The following is a 25,965-nucleotide window of genomic DNA, read 5'->3' as shown; positions in this document are numbered from 1 at the left end:
TTTTTAAATGTAGAAATAATTTTCCATTCCACAACTTTCCGATTCTTGGGAAACTCTAAGTAAACCCTCGGATATTTAATGGTGACATGCAAATTTTCGGATGAAAACCTGTATTTTTCAGCTTTGAAGGATATCTCTAGTCGCGCTGACCGCTGGGCATACACAGGCATTCCATGAATCATCTCTAACATCTCATCTTTATTCTTCTGGCTCTGCTTCCACAACTGAGCGTGATCATCAACTCTCGCAAAAACATTAAAAACCTGATGTCCAATAAGAATCGTCTATATTTTATATTATTCGAATGAAATGCTTGTGACTGCATCACAGCTTTAAACCGTACATAGCACGCCGGCGGAAATTGTTCCTTTTCATCACGCCTTTGTATTCTAAAGAGTACCAGGATGGCTACCATAAACTAGTTTAGGTGTGTATTTTTTTTATTTAAAATGAAGGATGCACACTCTTAAAAATATTTCACTTTATGTTGTATCCGCAATGTTTACTCGAGCTCCTTTTATTTCGGAAGTCACCTGAAAATTTAATTGCCCTTTCCGTAAAAACTAGCTACACGCTTATGCTTATGGAGTATAAATTTTAGTTTAAATGTTTAACTTAAAAAAAAACTTATCAACTTAAAAAAATATTTTATTTCCCTCCAAATGCGTACGCCCTATGACTCAGCTTGTGTTTCAACCACGTGTGATTGATGCGCGAATTTGACCGTAACTGCAATGACGCAGAACTGACAGCCCGGCCGCGTAATCGAGTGAGTCACGCGACTCTTATCTTGAGCGCACAGTGGGAATGAATTTAGCTGCGTAAGTTAGCGTCGCGTGACTGAGGTAATTTGTTCAGTGTCGCAGGGGCATTCGCCGTCTAAGACACAGCACTAAAGGGGCAGGTAGGCTGCACCCAACTGCACCAAGACGCTTAGCGCGCAGCATAGCGATCCAGGCGCAGCACCTGCATCCCTTGTCAGAGGATCCACACACAACTTAGAACACTGTCATAACTTATACATACACTACTTAGTACTGTAATAACTTAGAACTGTCATTAATTTGGAAAACACAAATTAGAACCGTCATAACTTAAAAACACACAACACTGAATCGCACAATTTAGAATCGTCATAACTTAGGAACACGCAAATTACAAGAGGCATAACTTAAAAAATTATATTTGTTGTGTTATAAGTTATGGCTGCTACCATCATGCCAGTACTTGTATTCTTTCTTACAGACGCGCCTATCTGGAGAAATACAGCTTCCACCAAAGGTTTAAGACCATAATTATATTTAAGATAAGGTTTTGGTTTCCAACTTCCAGCAAACTTTACTTATTAAATTAAATAATTCTTAAAATTCTCAATTATTAAATACCAAATTATTCATTCCAAATTTCTGTCATTAATCTGTTAATGTTTTGGAAAGAATGTAGTTTGTATTATTATTTTTTTAGTACAGAAAAAAATCTCTCCCATGTATACGGTGATTTAGTTTTTGAATCTTAATTAGTAAAGAAAGTTACAAAAAATAGTAGCAGTTTTTCAAAAAAATTCTTACAGCCTTTATTTTACTCTGCTTTGCTGTCCAGTCGTCAAAAGCCATTGCACACTAGTTTTTTTTTAGTTTGTTCAATTTAAGAAGTAATTTACATAATATATTTTATAAGTAAATATTAGTATATAAAATTTTATTATTGTCTTATAGTTAAAATGGGACAATAGGTCACTAATTTTTTTAAAATCTTTTTAAGATGCATTGCCTCGATTATAGTATGTCACCTATCTCGCTGGCAGTACGGAAACCTTAAACCGGTCCCAGGTCACGAACGTACTGTTGACAATAATCCGTCTCGTACACGGCGCTGTTGTCGCCGACCGCCGAAACCGAGATGCCGAGCACAGAGACACAGCCTTTGGCCCAGGCCGCCGGCACAGATGCGCGAGCGACTTGCCTCCTGCGAATTATGCATTGGCCGCGCGGGGAAATTGAATCAACCCTGCAGCTTCCCTCTCTCTCTCCTTCGCCCCCCCCCCCCCTTCACTCTCATCCACGGCACCCGTCAGGCGAGCGGAAACAACCAATCCCAGCACCGCGCCACCTCTCGCGAGCGGTTCCTGGAAATTAGCCGGCCATTAACACGGGAGGCTTCGCGCGAGCCGCTGAAAGCATTTTGTTTTTTCAGACCCTAGCGCCTTCTGTCGCGTCCGCGATCGTTAATCACGCTTTTGTTCGGCCAATCCTCGCTCCTCGCTTCCCCCCCCCTTCCCCCTTCCCACCTCTTTGAAACACAGCGACCAGACACCTCTGAGTTCCCATTCTCCTCGCGCGAGCATTCCACTGGACCACTTCCGGCGCGCTGCTGAGTGCCAGGCCATTCTGGCTGTACGCTTGGCACTTACAAACACACATCGCACCTGTTTTTAAATGCATATCACCCCCCCCCCCCCCAAACTCCCCCCCCCCAAAAAAAACCAATGGTTCGGGTGAGGTAGCGAATAAGCACTGCCTTGTTTGGGACACAACTGTAACCTAATTCGCGGGCCGTATTCCAGAACGTGTACAAATCGAGTCCCAGCAAGGAAACAAATCGGCAACCGTTTTAATTAACGATGCCCTGCGTGAGGCTATATAAAATGGTTACAACGCATTCTAGCGGTACCTTTGGTACAATTGTTTCGGAAAAAAATACTAGATATAACAGCACCTTCGCACGAAAAATAGAACCGCATTTCTAGTTTTCTCAAGTACTTTATAGTTGAAAATATTTCTTTTTATGACTATGAAAGTGTGCAAAATAAATTCCAGGATAGTTTTGCAATCATAAAGTTTCATTTGGCACACCAACATGCTTGTTACGTCCCCCGATGATCACAAAAATGACTATATTTAAATTTATATTTATATAGTTAAAGCGGCAGACGCGGGTTCGCCATCTGGACGAAATCAACGAAAAGGTGAGTTCTGCGCATGTTGGGATTTGGGCAACAGATCGGAAATGAATAGGACACCAAAATCCATTCCCTAAAAATAAGGGACTGGCCGTGTACTATCGTGCACTAGGAATACAGGAATACAGTTACGGTGCACGTGTAGCATATTCATCACTAAACCCTTATTTTTGTGTCTTGGAATACAAGCCTTAATCTTCACGGGGCTAAAGTGGTTGAGTGGTAGGATCACTCACCTCCCACCAAGGCGATCCGTGTTCCATATCCGAACTTACGAATTTTGATAATTTGTTTTCTCAAGTTAGGAAATGTGGCAGAATAAGTATCGCGGGCTTACGCGGCCATTGTCTGAAGTTTCTTGACTTTTGGGTTAGAACAGCGCCGAAGGCGAAGGTTCCACCGACGTTGACCATTGTAGTGGCCATTTTCAGGGGAAACTGTTTCCCTGAAGAAAGCAACTGCAAGGTTGACCGAAACGACATGGCTGGAACTCTCAAGCCAAGCAATTTAAAATGGGGCTGAAGTTTCCGTGAGCTGGTGAGGTATTTATTTTTTTCTGTTGATACTCGTGTCTCTCCCGTTAATGCATACCATCTCAGCTCCCCCTCGTCACTTCATCTCTCGAATCGTTTCTAATGACCCCGATGCTCACCCTTTACTCGCTTGGAGTTATTTTAGTATTTCATTCGCAGTTTCTCCTCGTGTATGGTTTACTGTAAATGAGCCAATAAAGCAAACTGTAGATCCCCAAAGAATTTTACTTTCACCTCCTGAAGCTCAAGGCGATCATTTCTGGAGCTTCGAGTCATTGACAAGTAATTCTAGGTCACCGTCACTCCTGGAAGATAATCTTTTGTGCGACTACGTGACGTAATTTCTAACACGTATGTTTTATATTGTGTTATCAAACGTCTGGCAAGTAGTTTTTACTGGTTTGTGTAAAGTTTTCAGTTGCGCATTCCAACCGATTCTTAGACCTGGTAACTGTATTTCGTTCTTTATGGCTTCTTTACTGCTAAAGAAAAAATAAATAATTTAAACTGAAACAAAATTTGTGCCACACAACTGTCAATTAATATGAAGGAAATTACTAGGTTAAGTGCATTGCAACTGTGTTCCATGCTCCCAAAAATTAAATAACAGCTAAATGATTCGACAAATTTAAAGTAGACTTCAGTTCAGACAACAGGTGCAACGTTTTGGGTATTAAGATCTGTTCTCGTCTTCAGGCACAAACAGACTGATAAGTATGTTCCTTAAGAAGCCTATTTTGTTCATCTGTGTTGTATTTGTTGTGATATCATAAAATATTATTTATTTTATCTTTGGGTTCGCATGTGCGTCGCTGTATTGTCGTTATGCTGTCCATATTACTTGTTTTGAATCATCGTTGGGTTCCTCTGTTTGTGGCTGTGTTGTCGAAAGATGTTGTTTTGTTTTTATTCGTTGTTCTTGTCTCAATTGTCTCGTTGTAGACAGCTCACTTATATTTTGTGCCGTAATTATTTATGCATACATTTATTTGTTTTCGACAAACTTCTTCCAGAAATTTTCTGTACCATCTACGTTCGTTAATTTTTTGATATCGGCTGATTTTGGCTTGATTTCTATTTGTCTGTACATTCATCTGTTTTATAAGTGTATTTTTTCTCTTTTATTGTGGTGTCTTCTGACATAAAGTGTAAGCAGCGCAATGGCCTATGTCCACAAAAAAAGCATCTTAAATTCAACTTTAAACTGGTCAGCAAACACAAGCGTGTGTTAAAAACTATGCTTTAAAATTTTATAGTAAACGTAAAACACCAGTCCATCGCATTCGTGTGTTCCGCTCTACTTTAGATACGGCGTTTAAAACAAGGAAGGGCACACATAATTCTCGTAAGCTGTAGATGTAGATGATGTTCCATCATAACTTCACAAGTACTCTCATCCTTTTTTTCTAAGTAGTGCGTGCACACAGTAAACTTCGCAAACTTTCAAGTCATGGGAGGGGGGAGGGGATTACAAAGAAATTATGACTGAAGTTCAGGTCATGCATCAGAGCAGTACGTGTCTTCCCGTTACTCGTAAGTCAATATTATCTGAAAACCCGACCGGCCGTTGGTTGCGGGTTTTTGGGGAAAGAAATCTCCGCGATGCAGTAGGTCTGCCTGGGCTCCTGTCTTCCTCCCATATCAATTTTTCCTCCCTCTTTATTTTTTTTTTCTCTCCCGGGTGAGACTGACAGTGATTTATTTCGGGGTCACAATGCCGCGAGTCCCGTCGCCCCGGCGACCCCGTGGGACGCGAGGAGAGGGATTAGAGTGGGGCGTGCGATGGGGCCGAAGCGAGTGCAACGAACGAGGAAGCGCGCTGACAAAAACTCCGTGTTCCTCGGCTGGAACTCCGGAAGGGTGGCGGGGTGTAAGGGGTGAGGGTGAATCGCTTTAGGGATAAAATCAAAAGAACAACGCCTTACCCGCGAAGTTAGCAGAAAGCCTCTCCCCCCTCTGGTCCCAAAAAATTAAAATTCTCCGTACACTCATGTTAGCCGGGATCCAGCAAAATGTATATCATTATTTGGCAGCAGACTTCGCTGCAAACTATAGTATACTTTACGACCATTTATTTTTGAGTATCTTGATATTTAACATGCCCTGAATGAGTGAGAGCGAAGTATGAGTGGCCGGGGAAGGCTCCAGGAAAACGTACACATACAGTGTGCAGAGCTTGAGAGGAATCCGCGCGATTCGAAAACTACTGATGATATCCTGAATTCAGAGTGGTGTCTATTTACGAAAAAAAAACATTTAAGAATGCGCTGAGGGGGGATGGGTAGTTCTGTTTCCGTATTTAGATTTTAAACTGTATTTTTTTGGAGAGTGAAAAGGGCTTAACGCATATTTCGGAATAATTTTTAACCTTAAAACGCCCGATAAACATTCTTGAAAGCACCCAAGGGCCTTGCGTTACACCTTTGTCTTCGTGTCTCGTCATTTCAAGTAACCTTTACCACTCAAATCTTATGGTTGTCCTATCCATGATGAGAAGACTGTGCACCAGTTCAGAGCATTGCGCTTAGAGGCGATACCGCGCTAGAAACAACTGCATACGTCGCACTTATCATCCCGCCTCACTAACACAGATGCACCCCTTGACTAAACTGGCCCCTTAAAGAATTGACCCTGGAATGCTTACAAATTAATGGTCTCAAATACTGAACTTAAATATTTACATACAACTTTTGGTAAAAGGGACGTTTAACAAATGAATTTAAAAAAATTAAGTATACATTAAAATACTCTCAAAATAAAACAAATTTTACAATTCGGATTTGGAGGGGTTATTATCTCTTCAACCAACCACGGGGCCATGTTTGATCTTGAAATTATGTGCGCAGTCAGAACAGATGGTAGAATGAGGCAGCAGCCCATCGTAAAGAGACGTCTCCCTGTTACACACGCAGATGTAGAGTCAACTGCAGTGACAGAATAAAACGCGAATTTTAAAGGTGTCTAGTTGTTAGCCATCTGCCGTCCCTGGAAACCCTACACACAGAAAAAAAAATTCTGTACTTTTACAAACAATTCGTTTGGGAACCAGTTGCTAATAAATTGTTTGTAATGCTACAAGAAAGGTATTGTAACTTTGTATAACACATGACTATGGTTATTTTTATTTGTAATACATTTTTTGAGATAGTACTGAGTATTTCTTACGAAAATTAGCGCATTAGTTTATATTTTAATTGGTGTTTCATTTAAGCATAATTTTTTAATCCACGGAAAAGGTAATCAAATATAATAATTTTGTTTTATTATTCTTATTAATATGCCCAGTAAATACTGGAAAGCTGGAACGGTTTACAAATAACTTTGACATAAACTCCTGGGTAAGAATCAGAACTCAGTATAACTGCGAACACTATTTTGTAGTGATGCAGTTGTTTTCTTGTATATTTACAAATGTCTGAAATTTTACAGGAATATTTCTGTTCAATAAAACTAATTACAGTGCAATGAAGCAGAAATGGAATAAAGAGACGGGAAAAAACAGAAACGCTCCGATGAAAGCTTATCCGGCCAATTGCAACGTCTCCTCTGATTCCTTCACGTGCGAAAATCCCGGTTTGACCCCGCCGAGAATCAAATCCCAAAAATTATAATTGGGTCATTGTAGCAGCGTGGCAATAAAACAGTTTTAACGACCCAAAAAATGTTTGATAATAACCCTTATAAATATTTTTCGCTGGCAGCTAATTATCACTATAGGGATTGCAAAGTTTTTTCCCCAGTTATATGTAAGAGCAGGTGTAAATGCCGTAGCATGTGCCGATGATCAGGCGGAACATAATCTAGAGTCTCCATGGAGAAAGGAAATGTTCATTTGTTCTTGGACCCGTAAGGTAAATTGTATGAAGTTGGAATGTGAAACTCGTTTTATTAGCTCACGCTCCGGTGTAAAAATTTATTATATAAATAAATAAGATTTCGTAGAAATAAATAAAATAGCGTGCATAGCTAACATATATTTTTTATGTTCTTTTCTAATTCAAAAATCAAAATATTAATAGCGGTTATATGATACTTTCTGCTTATATTTTTGACATATGGTATGGATTCAAATTAATATTTGGTATTGACTACACAATGCGCCCACACATTGGCTATAATCTTTACTAAAGCGCTGCAAATTGCAGTAGTTAGCAGCAAAATGAAAATCCGTAAATCAACTTTGCGGTCAAAGTTAACCAGCAACAGTGTAATTAAACAATATAAACGACCGTACTTCACATCAGTGTGCTCTGGATTAGCAACCGATATTTTAAAATAGACTATGTAAAAAGCAGACCTAACTCATTGCTGTGGCGCATAGAAAAAAACATACATTATATATATATATTTACTTAACCAAAATTTAATTACAAATCGTACATCTAAATTTTATATGTGAGCAAAAAAAAAAACAATTACGTACCAATTTCCTATAGAATGACGCAAAACTAAAGATTCATAAGTAATTAAATTCTATAAGATAATTAATCATAATTCACATAATAACGAGAATTTGTAATGTAGGATTTGCTTATATCTTACAGTAAGTTAAAATGGTTAACGGATTGACATTACTTCGCACGTAAGTGAAGTTATTGAATGAAATATTTTATCTTAGTTTTCATAATTTATATATTAAGATTTTATGGTATAGTTTAAAATAGGTAGCTTACTTTATCGTTTTCAGAAAAAAAATCCTTCTATTTAACTATACAAAGTGTTTTCCACCATGACAAATGTGGAGGCCTGATCACTTTGGACTATTAATGTTATTAATACTTATTCCTTTCGTTTTGTGAAGTCATCTATATGAAAGCAGAAATGTTTATCATTAGAAATTTAAAAAAATCTGTGTTTGATTATCAGTTATAGACCTCTACAAACCTATAAAAAAAACCAAAATTCTCCTGCGGAATTCCATTAATTACTAAAATAATACCTTTATAATATATAATACTAAAATAATACCGTTATAATATATAATACTAAAATAATACCGTTATAATATATAATACTAAAATAATATGCCTATATAATAATATATATATATAATATAATATATATAATACTAAAATAATATGCCTATTTTAACCCGTATTTCACTGTACAGACCACCACAGTTCAAGATTTTAAAAGAAAACATATATTAGGTTAGGTTGAAAAGCATAAATTTTTTTTGACCAATTCAGTGTAAAATGTTTTCTCTTATAATAGAAAAATGATTTAAAATTTAAAACTTCGCATTATATGGTCGTGCATCGTACTAGATGTTTGTATAAATTGACTAAATTGAAATTGTAAATTCTATATTTATGTTAATTTAATATGTAAATGAAATTATAATTATTTTTATAGAAATTATTTTTGTAAAAATAACTTGTAAGCTTATATTGTAAATCACGATGAAATTTGAAAATTTTGTAGATTCTCGCTATCGAACACATTACGCTAACTAAACATTTAAATTATAAGTATGACTTAATTTTTTTAACTCGCAAGGTAACTATAAAATAATTTCAAAAAAACAATAGCATGTCGATTGTAGAATTTTAAGTAATATATACGAAAGATGTTCAATTTGTTCGTTTCTACAAATTCTTATTACGATACACGACCAGGATATTTTAAAAAAATTAAATTTTTTTACGAAAATTTGATTTTATATTTTAAGATACCACTTTTCCGCATCACACCACTGGAAAAAAATATTAAATCTCATTACTCACTTTAATATACATTTTTATGTGCTACATGATGAGAAGTACCATAAGTAGAGGCAAAGTGTACAGAATTTTCTGTTACTATGATATAATAACAGGCGCTACTTCAGTTAGCCCTAAATTTTACCCCATCATCTAACTTTTTCAACCTTTTGCGTTTTTTCTTTGGTTATGCTCCTAATTTAATCAAATTACTATCGTTTTTATTAAGAAAGAAATCGCTTTGTTTGATTGTCACTTTTATCAAGCATGTTATTCTTTAAAATTTCATTCGAAAAATTTTAGTTCCATTCCATTACAAACGCGTATTGATATCTTTTCCTGCTGCTTTGCAGAATACTATAAAAACATTTAAAAAATATTTATTTCCGTATCCAAACATAACAAACTAATTGATACATCATTTTCGTAATATGCCTGTTTTAACAACAAAACAGCAAATTATTATTTCAGATAAATTGAAAAGGATTATAATGAATTTTAAAGTTCTTTTTGTGCTTACAATTAATCGTCGTAGCATTTTTGTTCGCGACCCACGACTTTTATCAAGTACTTTTGTACAACAGTAGTACTACTGTGCTTTCAAAAAATTTAAAACCAATGATTTACAACCGATTCCTCAACACATTTGTTGAAGACAGATTATTTCAAGTTTTATTTACCTACAATAATTTAAGCGTACCGGTGCAAAATAATCAAATTTGAAAAAAAAAAAAACTTTTATTTTATGCAAAATAACCTAGAAATAATCACTAATGAACTCTGATATAAATTCGTCCCACGTTTCCACGTAGTTAAAATGGTAGACGTTACATCGTGCTGGCACTATAAACCATAGCGCATTTTTATCAAAGTGTTTGTTTTTCTCCTAACTTGTTTTTGTCACTTAGATCTCTTTACCATAGTTACTTAACCACTTACATCGATCATAAACGGGGTGATTTCCACATTTGCGAAATCACTTGCGCTTTGGACAGCGGTTTCTGAGACGTTCGCTGACGCACTTCTGCACATTCCTCAAGCGTCTTCAAGTATTGCACATATTTTCACCGTCACAGAAGTCGGCGTGAATAAGTCACCTGTCGTGTGAAGTCGGCTCGAAAGATTTTATGCTAATGTACGAGACTTTAGCGGAAAGTGGTCCGTGAAGTAATATACTAGTGGCACGGATCTTTGCAGTTTTGGCTAATGGCAGTAGGGATCCTTGCTGGCCAGAAATTTCACAACCCTGTGGTTGGTTTTTGCGACAGTAAAGTTAATCGCTTTGCGAGTACTTCTTTCCCTGCTTTCTTGAAATAGTTAAGTGCTGTTTGTGGAGAAGCTAGTTTCCAGGTCGGGGCAGAATGTCTGGATCCGAGCGAACTGGATTCCCCACGGACAGGAAGCAATCTGCCAGCAGTCCCGGGCAGAGCCGGCGTGTGTACTCTCGCCCGCGCGTCCACTGAATGCAGATGGCTGGGCACACGGGGCAGGGAAATGGGCGGACAAATAGTGTCTTCTGAGAGGGTTCCCTTCGTGCGGGAGAAGGGTGTGTGTTGGGTTGAGAGCGCCTCCTCTCCCGTGTTATTCACACGGCAACGCCCCTTCCTTCCCCCCAACCCCCGCGAGAAGACCGGAGACGACTCTGCAAACCCTATTCTCCGCCTTGCAGACGTGGACACATCATGCGCGCCCCATCCGATCCGAGCGGAAGTACAAAGGGGGAACTCGTCCGGCCTGCCGTCGAGCCATTCGCGCCGCGACAAAGACCTCTTATCTGTCCCGACGACGCCGTCGCAGTCAGCTCCGCCTGTCCGCTGTCCTCGCTGTCCCACGCGATCAGGCACCAGGACGATCTGGGTCCGACGTCGGCCGTCGGCCATCGGCCGTCGATTCCTGTGCGCACGAAGCAGCGAGCATATCCGTGCTGCGCGAGCTGTATCCGAGACAAAGAGGACAGGAAGGGTCGAGTTCAACCTCTTCAATGAGTCTCATGAGATGCTTTCATAACTTATTAGACACACACACAACTTAGAAACACATAAGATAGAATTTTCAAAGCAATGACCGTTCAAAGTTATTACTTTCTAGGTTGTGACGTCGCTAGTTTTGTGTTTCTAAGTTATGGCAGTTTATTTTTCTAAGTTGTGATAGTTCTAAGATATGACTTTCTAAGTTGTGATGTTTCTAAGTAGTGTGTTTCTAAGTTACGTTGTTCTAAGTTATGACAGTTATAAGTTATGTTTTTAAGTTTTTATAGTTCTAAGTATGACTACCTAAGTTATTATGTTTCTAGGTTACATGTTTCTAAGATAAGTGTTCTAAGTTGATTATTTCTAAATTGTGCTAGTTATAAGTTATGACTTTTTAAGTTGTGTGATCTAAGGTATGCGTTTTTAAGTTATGACATTAATAAGTTGTCTATTTCTAAGTTGTAATCGTTCTAACTTTTAACAGTTCTTAGTTACGCTGTTTTTTCAAGAATTCTAAGTTCTGTTCTAAGTGTGAATTTATAAGTTACATGGGGATCTCGGTTCGCATGTCTTATCCCAGATGATGCATCAGAGACTCTTTATTTCATATGGAATACCAACAACTAACCTATATTTATAAATTTTTACTAATTGTTATATGTTCTCTGTTTTAATTTTTCGCTCATTTTGGAAGGGGGGTGCTGCCCCTTTGCCACCTTGTTGCCTTCTCACTTGCCCCTTTACCTCCTTCACTCATCGTCCCGGATACGCTCGTTTTGGGTGCTGTGTACACTACGATACTTTAATCGGTGGCTTTATCGTTCGAAACTGAGTAATAAATTTTAATGCACACTCTTGGAGTTTTTTCGTTGGTATTCATTGGAATCTTGGATGACACAGAAGTGTGAAAATGTCTAAGGGCTTCGGTTGAGTGTTTAACCCGTGCGAAATGTCTTGAAATTGTGTAGTATTGAAATGTTTTTCATTTCATGCAAAAAACGGATTACTATTGCGTTCATAAGTTTTCTGTAAAACAAAGTGCTCTGAAAACCCTATATACAGTATCACGCCAGGAGGAAACGATCCTCGACAATGGAGTTTACATGGAGCACTTTCATCTCAACTATACAAAAGGATTTTGACGTTTCATGTTCAACAGTTTATGTTACATTTTTTTTCATAACATTGCTTTGAAAATGTTATTAAAGACATTTTAACAATTATTTTTAAAAAATAAAACACAACAGCCCTACTGACGTTCTTTAGAAACGTCGCAACTGTTTTTTTCATAGGAAGCCTCCTGTTTTTGTTCGTGCTATCATCGTTGTATTGTCCATAATACCTGTTTATTTTCATCTTTGCGTTCGTATGTTTGATGCGTTATCCAGGTTTGTTGTCAGTCTGCATTTACCGTTCTAGTCAAAACTATCTCATCGTTCGGCCGTGCTGTTATTTTTTCATAACTAATTTCCTCCACGGAATTATTTTGGTGTCTGATATTTTAAGTGTGAATGTGTTCGTCTGTGCTGTCGTCGTTGTGTTGTTCATAGTAACTATTTTTTATTTTTAGTTGGGCCCATCTGTTCGACATTAGCAGATTTGGGCTCGTTCTCTGTAGGTTTATGTTTTCATTTTTATTTCTTATTTTGCATTTATAATTTATTTTTTCATAACAAACAGTGCAAATCTGCTATGGCGTTTGTCTAAAAATATTGTATTAAACCTACTGGCATGTTTTACTTCTTCGCCCTTAAACTACAAGAGCAGGTTATCTCAATAAATTCTGTTGTTTTTTTCTTCGAAAGTTTGGCATTTCTGCGCGCTTAATTTTATGGAGCACCACTTGCTCTGTGCAGCAGCGTGACTTGCGTGTCTGAAGCTCGTAAGAACGAGAGTGGGCAGCATTTAACGTTCTACGAGGACACGCAAGCAACATGCTTTTACTTTATCGCCGCGCCGAAACATTTCCAGACCACATATACGCTCACAAGCCTGCGTCGAAGAGATCCCGTACAAGAAAGCCACTGAGTTGTCAGTTTTGAAGAAATAAGTAGTTACAGTTTGTGTCATGTAACTTGACAGTTATTAATTGTAGTACTAGTGTCACCCATATCCTAACTTTCATACTCGCAAAGCATCGCACGGAGATTTTTTACGATGTGACAATCATATGAACTTGGCTAAAAACACTGTTGACAGAACAACAGTTGCAGAAGAAGTAAGTAGGCCTTGGTACTATTTATGAGAACTGTTAAATTTGAGACAATTTACTTAACAAATACCATAAAGTTTTAATCATATCAAAATTAAAATGACTGATTATTCACGACACATTTATATATACACACACACCTACACGCACACTAGCCAATTCCCGCCCGCTTCACAGATAATTACGCGATCATAAATTGAATTGGTTGGTTATGAATTTCATCATAAAATTACATTCGGATAAAACAAATCACTGTCACTAAAATAAAACAAAACATAGTCGGAAAAAACGAAAATCGCAAGCTCTGTTACAAAGTTCACTAGAGAATTTTTTAAAAATCTATTTGATGATATACAGCCTATCGTTTGCGCAACCACTTGATCTTAATGTATTCCAAATTTCAGGATGATTGGTCAATCAATTTCTGATTTATAAGCACACATACAGACCGACAGGCAGACAAAAATTTTAAAAATGGCAGAATTGGGATCATTGAGTAATAAAATGACTATTAAACGCAAAATTGGTGAAAATTACTTAAATGTACAGACATATGCAACAGTTTTATATTTGTAATATTAATTATATAAAGTAAGTTACTTTTGAGTAACGACTGGTGTTAAAGTATTTTAACGAGCAGTTTTTTTCTTAAACTAAGCCACAAATATTATTAAATATGCCTATCTCAGTTTTACGTTTTGTAAATTGATATAACATTCACGGAAGCTTTTGTAGTTTTTCAGGTGAATTGAGTTAGGGCTATTCAATCGAGTAATATCTGCTGTGACATATTATGACGGTATTTATTTTAATGTAAAAAGTATCACACAGTGATGTTATATGTAGAGAGCTTTCAGTTTTTTTATTTTTTACGTGTGAAATAAAAATATGTAAATTTTAGTAAAAAATTATTAATCTTATTTTTTAATTTTACAGACCATTTTACAGAAGATTTTTGTATTAAAATATGACCGATTTAATTACGTGGAAGACACATTATCTACATTCCTTCATTAACGTCAGATTCACTGATATCCAGTTTGCGAAAACATCATTCATAAAAAACATAAATCGATTTCCCCGCACGCGTTTTAAGTACTGGTTACCCTTTTAGTCAAGAATAAAATCATTAAGTTTCTTTAGAAGATACAATAGAATATAGAGTAGGAAATGTCAATAATGAATTCAATTATTCTTTACAATCTGCATCTGACAGCGTAATCTATTTGACTAAATGTTCATGCCGCACTAAAATAGTTGAACCATTATTTATTTAATAATAATAATACTCTCCTTCCCCCACGTTATTGTATAATATATAATAAAATTCCCCTTTTATATACGCAATTAATAGTTTTTAAATATTTTATCAAATATGCTTTCATATTTATTATATGCAACCTTGAAAACTCCTAAACACAGAATTACTTGCAAATTTAATGAACTTTTAACACATTAGATTTCCATATCAAGTACAACATTTTTTGTAAAAATTTTGTTTCTTATTCATTATCAGTGACATCGAAATTATTAATGCGGTGATGTAATTATATATATATATATATATATATGTGTGTGTGTGTGTGTGTGTGTATGTGTGTTTGTGTTTGGGTGTTTGTTGTTGAGTTGGGCCAGGTGGTATCGTTTAAAAGCCACCATTTTGGTACTACGGATTTGTAATCAGTGACCTAAAAAAAACAACCTAATTACAATTTTTTTTTTTTTAGCGAAATCAATACATTCATTAATATCTGTAATTGTTTTAATTTGTAACCACTGCGCTACAAGCGGCACCCTTAAATGCACATCGCGGCTGTGACGCTTGTTTCACGGCCGCTCCGGCTTTTGACCGCCCCACTGCGTCCCAGGAGCAACTCGGCGCGGCCCACGCGGAACCTGTGGTGTTTGTTTTGGCCTCGCTCTCGCCCCGCCCACACACACCGCACGGCTCTCTCGTGGGTTGCGGTTGCTTGATCGCGCTCGACCGACAATCCCCCTCCGCTCACGGTTAGGACATGGTGTAATGAAGAGGAGGTGAAACCATGCGACCACCCAGCCTCGTCCTCCACTGCGCGCGACGTCACCATGCCCTTGATGTAAGGAAGAGGAGGTGTAACCATGCGGCCACCCAGTCTCGTCCTCCACTGCGCGCGACGTCACCATGCCCTTGGTGTAAGGAAGAGGAGGTGGAACCATGCGGCCACCCAGTCTCGTTCTCAACTGCGTGCGACATCGCCATGCCCATGGTGTAACGAAGAGGACGTGGAACCATGCGGCCACCCAGTCTCGTTCTCAACTGCGTGCGACGTCGCTATGCCCTTGGTGTAAGGAAGAGGAGGTGGAACCATGGGGCCACCCAGTCTCGTTCTCAACTGCGTGCGACGTCGCCATGCCCTTGGTGTAAGGAAGAGGAGGTGGAACCATGCGGACACCCAGTCTCGTCCTCCACTGCGCGCGACGTCACCATGCCCTTGGTGTAAGGAAGAGGAGGTGAAACCATGCGGTCACCCAGTCTCGTTCTCAACTGCGCACGACGTCACCATGCCCTTGGTGTAAAGAAGAGGAGGTGAAACCATGCGGCCACCCAGTCTCGTCCTCCACTGCGCGCGACGTCACCATGCCCTTGGTGTAAGGAAGAGGAGGTGGAACCATGCGGCCACCCAGTCTCGTTCTCAACTGCGTGCGACATCGCCATGCCCATGGTGTAACGAAGAGGACGTGGAACTATGCGGCCACCCAGTCTCGTCCTCCACTGCGCGCGACGTCGCCATGCCCTTGGTGTAAGGAAGAGGAGGTGGAACCATGCGGCCACCCAGTCTCGTCCTCCACTGCGCGCGACGTCACCATGCCCTTGGTGTAAGGAAGAGGAGGTGAAACCATGCGGTCACCCAGTCTCGTTCTCAACTGCGCACGACGTCACCATGCCCTTGGTGTAAAGAAGAGGAGGTGGAACCATGCGGCCACCCAGTCTCGTCCTCCACTGCGCGCGACGTCACCATGCCCTTGGTGTAAGGAAGAGGAGGTGAAACCATGCGGCCACCCAGTCTCGTCCTCCACTGCGCACGACGTCACCATTCACTTGGTGTAAGGAAAAGGAGGTGGAACCATGCGGCCACCCAGTCTCGTTCTCAACTGCGTGCGACGTCGCCATGCCCATGGTGTAACGAAGAGGAGGTGAAACCATGCGGCCACCCAGTCTCGTCCTCCACTGCGCGCGACGTCACCATGCCCTTGGTGTAAGGAAGAGGAGGTGGAACCATGCGGTCACCCAGTCTCGTTCTCAACTGCGCACGACGTCACCATGCCCTTGGTGTAAAGAAGAGGAGGTGAAACCATGCGGCCACCCAGTCTCGTCCTCCACTGCGCACGACGTCACCATTCACTTGGTGTAAGGAAGAGGAGGTGAAACCATGCGGTCACCCAGTCTCGTTCTCAACTGCGCACGACGTCACCATGCCCTTGGTGTAAAGAAGAGGAGGTGAAACCATGCGGCCACCCAGTCTCGTCCTCCACTGCGCACGACGTCACCATTCACTTGGTGTAAGGAAGAGGAGGTGAAACCATGCGGTCACCCAGTCTCGTTCTCAACTGCGCACGACGTCACCATGCCCTTGGTGTAAAGAAGAGGAGGTGAAACCATGCGGCCACCCAGTCTCGTCCTCCACTGCGCGCGACGTCACCATGCCCTTGGTGTAAGGAAGAGGAGGTGGAACCATGCGGCCACCCAGTCTCGTTCTCAACTGCGTGCGACGTCGCCATGCCCATGGTGTAACGAAGAGGACGTGGAACCATGCGGCCACCCAGTCTCGTCCTCCACTGCGCGCGACGTCGCCATGCCCTTGGTGTAAGGAAGAGGAGGTGGAACCATGCGGCCACCCAGTCTCGTCCTCCACTGCGCGCGACGTCACCATGCCTTTGGTGTAAGGAAGAGGAGGTGGAACCATGGGGCCACCCAGTCTCGTTCTCAACTGCGTGCGACGTCGCCATGCCCTTGGTGTAAGGAAGAGGAGGTGGAACCATGCGGCCACCCAGTCTCGTCCTCCACTGCACGCGACGCCACCATGCCCTTGGTGTAAGGAAGAGGAGGTGGAACCATGCGGCCACCCAGTCTCGTCCTCCACTGCGCGCGACGTCACCATGCCCTTGGTGTAAGGAAGAGGAGGTGGAACCATGGGGCCACCCAGTCTCGTTCTCAACTGCGTGCGACGTCGCCATGCCCTTGGTGTAAGGAAGAGGAGGTGGAACCATGCGGCCACCCAGTCTCGTCCTCCACTGCACGCGACGCCACCATGCCCTTTGTGTAAGGAAGAGGAGGTGGAACCAAGCGACCGCTGAAATTCGTTCTCCACTGTGCATGACGTCATCTTGTTTGTGGCCACGATGGAAAGAAGAGGAGGTGAAACGGTTCGCTCGCTCAAACTCGTACATCAGGTTTAACCTTGAGAAATTTGCACTGATCTCCAACTATTATCCTATCAAACCAGAGCAAGCCACAAACTACTCGTACAGAGGACTAGAAAAATACTACTACAGTAATGCATTTAAACTACATAATCACCTTCTAAATGATATAAAAAATTAAAGGAAAGTTAAAATAAAAACAATTTGAAATAACTTTCCAACTAGAAATATGCCTCCATTCTGAGGATGAGTACCCTTAAGATTATAACAAAACTTGCTGTAATGACGACACTTTATTTCCTGTTGGTGTAATAAAATTTGATTCATCTTCTCCGACAGTGTCTTTCTTTTCGTATCCAAAATATTTTGGTGTTTATTTTTAATTATTGTTCGGATAGGTGCTACGACCCGTCGGCAACTAGATCCACCGCTCGCGAAGCACCAGGCTCTACCTCCCGTGTCTTCCACCCTGGCCACGAGGCGGAGAACAGCGGACAACTGTTCCCTTCATCTTCTGAAGCAGTCGTCTTGGGTGCGTACCAAAGGAGACTAGGCCACGTCATTGCAGAGAAGAGACGTCACGTAGGTGTTGAGTCTGTCATCCTCGGGGAACTGCCATCAAGAAACCACTTCGAAGACTATTGTGACATAATGGACTCGTGTCGGATATCCCAAATTTTATGTGTTGCCTGGCACTTGAAAGTGTCAGTTCTTGTGAGACCTTAAGTTCCGTTTAGAACGAGAGAAGAAAAGTGACATGATGATAAATACAGTAAAATGTGGACGAATAATGAATGGCATTATCTCGGCTAGTGTGGATGGACGGGAGAACTAATTAAGGATGTTTCACGTTTACAGCCATAGTTGGCTATAGGGGTAAGCACTTTTCGCTAAATAGCCTGATCGCACATTAGACTGCATTAGGTCTCTGCTCGTGCTAGCGATTGGTCCCTTGAAACTGGCGGTCGCCTACAAGAAATGCCATTGGCCTATTTGTCCGGGAAATTTAAGACGTACTGGATGGCTTTGTTTATTGTGCTGACAGTTTACACGCACCTGAAATAAACACAACCAACCACGAAATCCAGACCTTATGCTACAGTACTTTAACACACAGATGGTCTGAAAAATCTTTTCAACTTAATTGCGTGATTATTGAGAATAATTAGGTTGAGATTGTAAACACGTGTGTAGTTTTAAAGATGAAGTAATAAAATAGGATACTGCAGTACAGTAGGTAAGTTCCTGTAAACACACCCGCGCACGGCAGCCTCGAGCAGACATGGCGAGTGAATGGCTGTCGAGAGCGCATTTAGGCTCGACGAGGCCGGCCGCTTGCTCTGGTAAGCCAACAAAAACTGGGTCCGGCCCGTAAATGGCAGCTCGGACCCAGGCCAACGATCTGTTCAAGAGAGGCCCCTCCGCTCCGGAAAGCCTCTGTCGTCGGGGGGGGGGGGGGGGAGGGGTATGGGGTGGCCCCTCACATCGTGCGCACGACCAGAAATCTTCGCCGTCTGTTTGGCTTTTTTTTTTCCTGTGCGGATGTATGTTCCCTTTGTCCTCTGCTCTCGGTTGCTTTGCGAGGGGGAGGGGGGGTAGTGAGGATAAGCGCTGGGAGGTGAGCCACGTCCTCGTAAAAGCGCGGGCGTATTCAGGAAACTCAGACTCGTAATTTGGCGCCGGACAATGCAGGAGGCGTGGCCGCCGGCACCCAGCCTACCTTCCTTCATATTGATGATCCCCGGAGGGTTGTTGGGGAGGCTTGCTGGCCTCTCCGCCTGCTGGCTCGGACGTCCGCGAAACTGGGGCGAGCTACAGCACGTGCTTCCTTATTACGTCGAGCACCGCGTTTATAGGTCCGAGAGCACAGGCTTGAGAAGCTCAAGTAATAACCCTTCCTCCTTCCTCCTCCTTTTTTTTTTATGATCACAACAAAAATTAAATAAAATGATGCTCTCTAGTGAGCGGGGTAAGAATTAGTTTTTTTTTTTTTTTTTTTTTAACAAGAGTGCAGCATTCTCCTTTCAGAAGCTTTCTAGATTCTATGACATAGCATATTTCAATGTTTTCGTTTGATGATGCTTGCAGAAGATTTTTTTTTAACAAATCGCTGGTTTATACTGTATGTTATTTGTTTATGTATTAATTTATTGCATTCTTGTTAATTCCAGGAGGGATTTGCTTTTATGACAACCAGCGTAAAGCGACAGTAGTTTATGTCCTATATGTTTTTTTAAAATCAATTTTTTTAGAGTCGTGATTTAAAAGGTATATTTATTTTCATTGGGATTGTCCGCCCTTAAACTATACGTGGAGGGAGGGGATCTTTACAAGATAAATGAAAACAATATTTGCGTTTAACATCCATGCCTTAACCCGGGTAACTAACCCCAGAGGGCCCTAATACTTAAGTTACAGCTTCAGCCATCTATGGCGCAAATAGATAGTCATACTAGTAGAGGGTGTACGAATGAATCAGCGTTTAAGGGGCCCGTCTTGTCAAAGGTGTATTTGTGTTATTTGGGCAGGCTGACAAGCGCGACGCTCGCTGGTGCTTCTAGCGCGGTATCGCCTCTGAACTGGCGAGCAGTCATCTCGTCGTGCATACAACTATGAAGTTTGAGCGGTGACCGTAACATTATGTGGCGGAGGAGTGAAGATAAAAGTGTAATACGAGTCCCTTGAGCACTTTCAAAAATCTGTTCCGGGTGTTTCATGTCTAAAAATTATTCTGAAAACGCGCGTTTTAGCCATTACCACTCTTCTAAACAATACAGCTTATAAACGAAATACACAAACTTAACTAATCATCATCACTCAGAGTATCCTCCAATGATTTTTTTTATTTAAACAGACACCACTCGGATATCTCGAGCAGTTTTAGAATCGCGATGTTTCTTCTGAAGCTCTGCGCACCGTATATGTGCCCGCAAGGGCCTTACACGTCTCATTTACGTCGACAAACGAAGGGCAGAAACGCGTCGATGGAGAGCTGATGACAATGCGTTACTGTCTGTGACTGGAGAACCCTGAGAAAACCCCACCGACTCGCGGGACGTCAGCCACATTTCCGCGCTCGCGAGTTGAAACTTGGAGGTTTTGCTCTCGCCGGGAATCAAAAGCCGGATGGTCGTGGATGTGACACCGGTCACTCCGAGGCCCCGGCGCAATGGGGTCAAGTTACTCGTCCGCAGAGCACGAGGGCTCCAAGGACGACTTCAGCTCGAGCGTCTAACTCCTCGTCGCCTCTAGGCGCGAGGAAACGACACGCATCTGCGAGACGTCAAGCAAGTACTCTTATCATTATGAGGTCGGAAAGGTGAACGAGGTCAGTGTGTGCCTTACACATCTAAAAATTTTAATGAAAAAGAATATATAATCTCATTTCTCAATGGAAGTGCTGGTATAGTAAGACTTTTAAAAATGAGATGTTGTGAATCTAAGGTGTATTTTCATAACATAACATGACCGTCACCTTAGGCCTGTGTGCATAACTTTGCGACATTTAAGCCAATTAAAATAAATCGAAAAACGCGAATTCCAAAATACTTGTAGGCTATATAGTCTTAAGAGAATAGGAAACGTCGCATCGTGCGTGAATGTCGAGAATATAAAAACAATAATAGAATCTGAAATACTTGAGGGATTGCGATGGGATTAGTTTTGTCGGCTGGATATTTTCAGTACGGATACCCGAATGTACGAAAATAGTCAATACAAAGTAAAGTAAAAAAATATAAATGGTTTTTCATAAAATAAGAAATGAGCATATAAAAATATGAAAAAATAAACTGGCTGAAAAATAATTTAAAACACATAAACAAAGCCTCTATAGTAACAAAATCTGAGATACGAAATATATTTCAATTTTAAGCTAACTTTTACTTATTTAAACTCCATATTTTGCAATTGTAAAATAAAAAATTAAACATATTTCGTTCAAAGTTATGTTTACCATAGGGGTTTCTCTTATTTGATTTTAATAATTTTACAACCAATTTTTTTTTTCATTCTTTTTTTTCCCTGCACTCATTTTCATGAATTAATCGTTTGATTTTTTTTTTAACCATATACCTACTTTTATGACTATTTCTGTACATTCAGGTTCCCGTAATGAAAATATCTAGCCGACAAAACCAACCCTATCGAAATCTGTTAAGGCCTTCAGATTATATCATTGATTTATATTCTCATAATTCATGCACGATTTGAACTTTCATATCATCTTAACGTTATTTCACTACCTTCAGGATGGCATGAACGTATTGGCTTACAAAACCCGTTTTTTTATTATCTGGTCAAATATCTAGTACCAACGAAATCCAAGAAGTAATTCTTGCGAGACGCCGTATTAAGAATACAAAGAAACAAACAGATGAGAATATAGTTGAGGCGATCAATGTACAATTATAACAGTTTAGAAGTGCAGAGAGGAGGGGAATTATTCGTTGGAAATCAGATTGCTTTGAAACATGTTTTTTAACTTCTCCGTCGCACGCTTGTCCTTGAATTATCAGACAATCTATCCGTTGTTTGCGATAAAAAAAAATAATCTTGCCTCGCCTTACTTTGAGTGGCTTTCTTTGAAAATCATGTTTAGTTGACTGTATCACGCCACTGCTATTTACGATAAAACCATAAAACGATAAAGCTTGGGTCGAAAACGTGCCAGCTGCAGCGATATATTTTTTTTGTGGAGAACTGTTGCGACGTTGCGAGACTGAAATGACGTATCAATATTATATTCTAAGATATTTAAACAATCGAAAATACCTTTCCCACTACAAAATTTAGAGAATTGCATGCTTCAAGTATCGGTTTAAAATATTATCTTCTAGATCAGCAAATAAGAATACAAAACAAGAAACTCTATTTTAAGGAAACGTACATATCGTAACAGCTAGTAACAAAAAAAAAATGGTTTTCTGTAAAGTTGGTTTACGGACGATAGTTTAACGTGACAACGTCATAACAAAACATTGATGAAATGATTGCATACTTTTATGAATAAAATTGATTCATTTTTATTGAATTATAGCTATTTTGTATGGATACAAAGAAGGAGTGAAATGAAATCTACAATTTAATTGATAAATTTACTTTTATTTGCACTCATTAATTCAAATATGTTTATTACTTTAACGAAGAGATTATAATAACTATAACTTTTATACATGTTTGCTATTTAACTTCTTCCAAATCTGTGTTATTCTGTTAAGGATAGGACGATGATAGGAAAAGTAGGAAACGAATGGGAGTGTTTCATGTTTAATGTGACTCGAAAAAGTCAAATCGATGGTTGTTCCAATCGAGTGGAAGAGAGATAGATGTAGCGCAAGCGTACAATGAGCGTAACGGGACACAGCGTAACGGTACACAGCGTAACGGGACAATGTGCGTAACGGGACAATGTGCGTAACTGGACACTTTTTCGTGCGTGCAGCTGGCGTTCATCGGATTATTAGACGTTGTCACGTCAAAAAGTTTATTTGAATTTACAAAAATGCAATGTCGAAACACTGTCCGGCAAGCAATCTTCGCCACAAGATGAAAGCAAAATTGTCGCACGCCAATCATGAACCGCCTTACGGGTAGGAAAGGCACGCTACGCACGAGATGTTACGGTGGTGGTTCAACAAAAGAGTAAATAATAACGAAGGTATTATAATGGCCAAACGTACACGCATCAATACGTGCGTGCGTTGATCTGTTTCTCTGAAAGATTACAAACCGCCCCAAACATAGTTGTAATGCTCCAAGTGACGGCAAAGAGCGTCCACACAGGAACCACTACGTGTCGCTCTCATTAGTGGCCCGCTTACACGGGCACACACACGGCGCGCGAGCCTCAGGAGATAACCACGCGATTTTAAAACCACTCAACCAGAGTGGAGTCTGTATACGAAAAGCATCGAAGACAACGCCGAGGGTGTATTTTGTTTTTGAACTGTATTTTAAGAAGGACTGGACATGGCTAAAACTCGTGTTTTCAGAATACTTTTTTTATGCTGGAAACATCCGGTAGAGACTCTTGAAACCGCTCAAGGGACTTGCGTTACGTCTTTGTCTTTATTTTCACGCCATTTAATGTTATGGTTACCCCACAAATATCACAGCTGTCGCATGCACGACGATAAGACTGCGCGCCAGCTCAGAGGCGACACCGCGCTAGAAGCACAGGCTAGCGTCGCCTCGGGAACAAAGACGTGCCTCCGAGGTGTCGCTCGCATGTTGTGCGCGCTGGACGAGATCACGCTCGTGGATCAAGTCTGCCAACCCGTATGTTGTCTGCTGACTTGCTTGGGATGTCGCACAGGGTGGTTCGTGCCTCGGTGTACCTACCCCTGCACGCGGACAATGTGCCGTTCATCCATCACGTTCACTTCGCCCGTTCAGCAACAACACGCTTGCCATGTGTGGTTAGTTGTTCCGTGAAGAATCGAATACAGCCAATTTCAGTTGAACTGGTGAAATAATAAAATGTATTTATATAAAGAGGTATTTCACACTATTATGACCAGGAATAATAAATGTGGAGTCGAAACACGTGGAAACATGAAACCATCTGGTAAGTGTATCAGACGGATATGGCCAAAAAAAAAAAAAAAAAAAAAAGAGGAAATTTTAAGGAGAGGACATCTAGGAGATGCTTTCTACAGGCGTGTGAGAGATTTGGTACATAAGAGGGAGGTGCCATTGAAATGAAAACAAGTGTTGTGGAATACTTACCGTGCACTCGTAGTCACTTGCAGAGCAGAGGCTTGGACCGTACACAAGAAAGGTGCTGGGAAGATCAGAGCAATAGCTATGAAAGTTAATGAGAAGAATTTCGGCAGTTACGAGGCGAGACAGGATCAGGAATGAGATGGTGCAAGCAAGAGCAGGAGTACAGGACTCGAACGAGATAATGGAAAACGCGAGAATGGGATGGTATGGCCATGTTCAGAGATTGGGTAAAGAAAGGCTGCGCAGAAAAATGATGTAATAAATACCAAGGAGGAGGTGTCAAACGCAAGTAGTTAAAGGAATGCAGGATAGAGAAGAAGAATGGAGCATAGTGAAGGAGAAGGAATGGTAGAAAGATAGGATAGAGAGATTTTTACTTTGCTGACCCTGCCGCAGGCTGAAAACAGTTGTTGATGATAATGATATTAACTTGGTGAAAAAATGTGTAAGATTTTGATTATTGGCTCCAAAGTTATTCAGGATTAACTCTCAATGTCAAATTGTTCCTAATATTTCAACAAAAGTTATTTTACCACATTTTGTTTTGTTTTAAGGCCTTTCTAACAACTTTAGGGCAAGCTAAGCACTTATTATGTTGTATTATATAAATGCCGGACCTTTCTAATGTCCATTAGCAGCCTGCACAAACAAGTCAACACATTTTCGACCCCAGGTTCTTCTACGGGAAAGGGTTGTAGTGTACCATGCTATCCTTAGAGACGGGAATTAACTGTGCCTGGCTTTTTTTTCTACGAATCACAACCCATTACGAATCCACACCGAAGCGTAAATGTTTTCAAAGGCTATTTGATGACACAAAGTAGGTTACCCCCACCAGTAAATTATTACTGGAACACTTTGATGTTGGCGACTCACCTCTATTGGAAACAAACAATTAATTGTCCTACAAAACACAAATTAAGTATGAAACATTGATGGTGCTTGATACTTTCCGCAAACCACGCGAAAGGCCATTACCAGCATCAAATATAAAAACTAACACTGAACTTCGATTGGCGGTAGGCTTACTGGTGCGCTACGAGTGGCGAAACAAATGACAGACGCTGCGTAATGAGCGAGCTCCAGGACTGATGCCTCCAGGGCCCAAGTACGGCGGGAAGGCGCAGTCCAGACGTGATCACACGCTGTGTCTTCAGCGGCAAGGAGACTGCATCAGCGTTCAAAATCACATGCATAGTAATTAACTCTGGGTTTTAAAGTTAAAAATGCTGACAGTAAACAGTAAACAAAACTATGTTTCTCGCAGCCCTAGGGTCGAGAAGTTTCTCACACTTGGTACTGCACAGTGCATACCCCATGCACGGTTAACTGAAGCACATGATACGTCGCGAAATGGATGGGGCCTAGCCTAGGCACGAGGTTACTAAGGGTTTTTTGACGTGATATGAAAAAATACCTAACCTATAACATTTTTTTTTTAAATGAAACATAATATTTGCTG

Source organism: Bacillus rossius, chromosome 3 (assembly GCF_032445375.1).
Source record: "Bacillus rossius redtenbacheri isolate Brsri chromosome 3, Brsri_v3, whole genome shotgun sequence".
NCBI lineage: Eukaryota > Metazoa > Arthropoda > Insecta > Phasmatodea > Bacillidae > Bacillus > Bacillus rossius.
Note: the sequence above shows the minus strand (reverse complement) of the source record.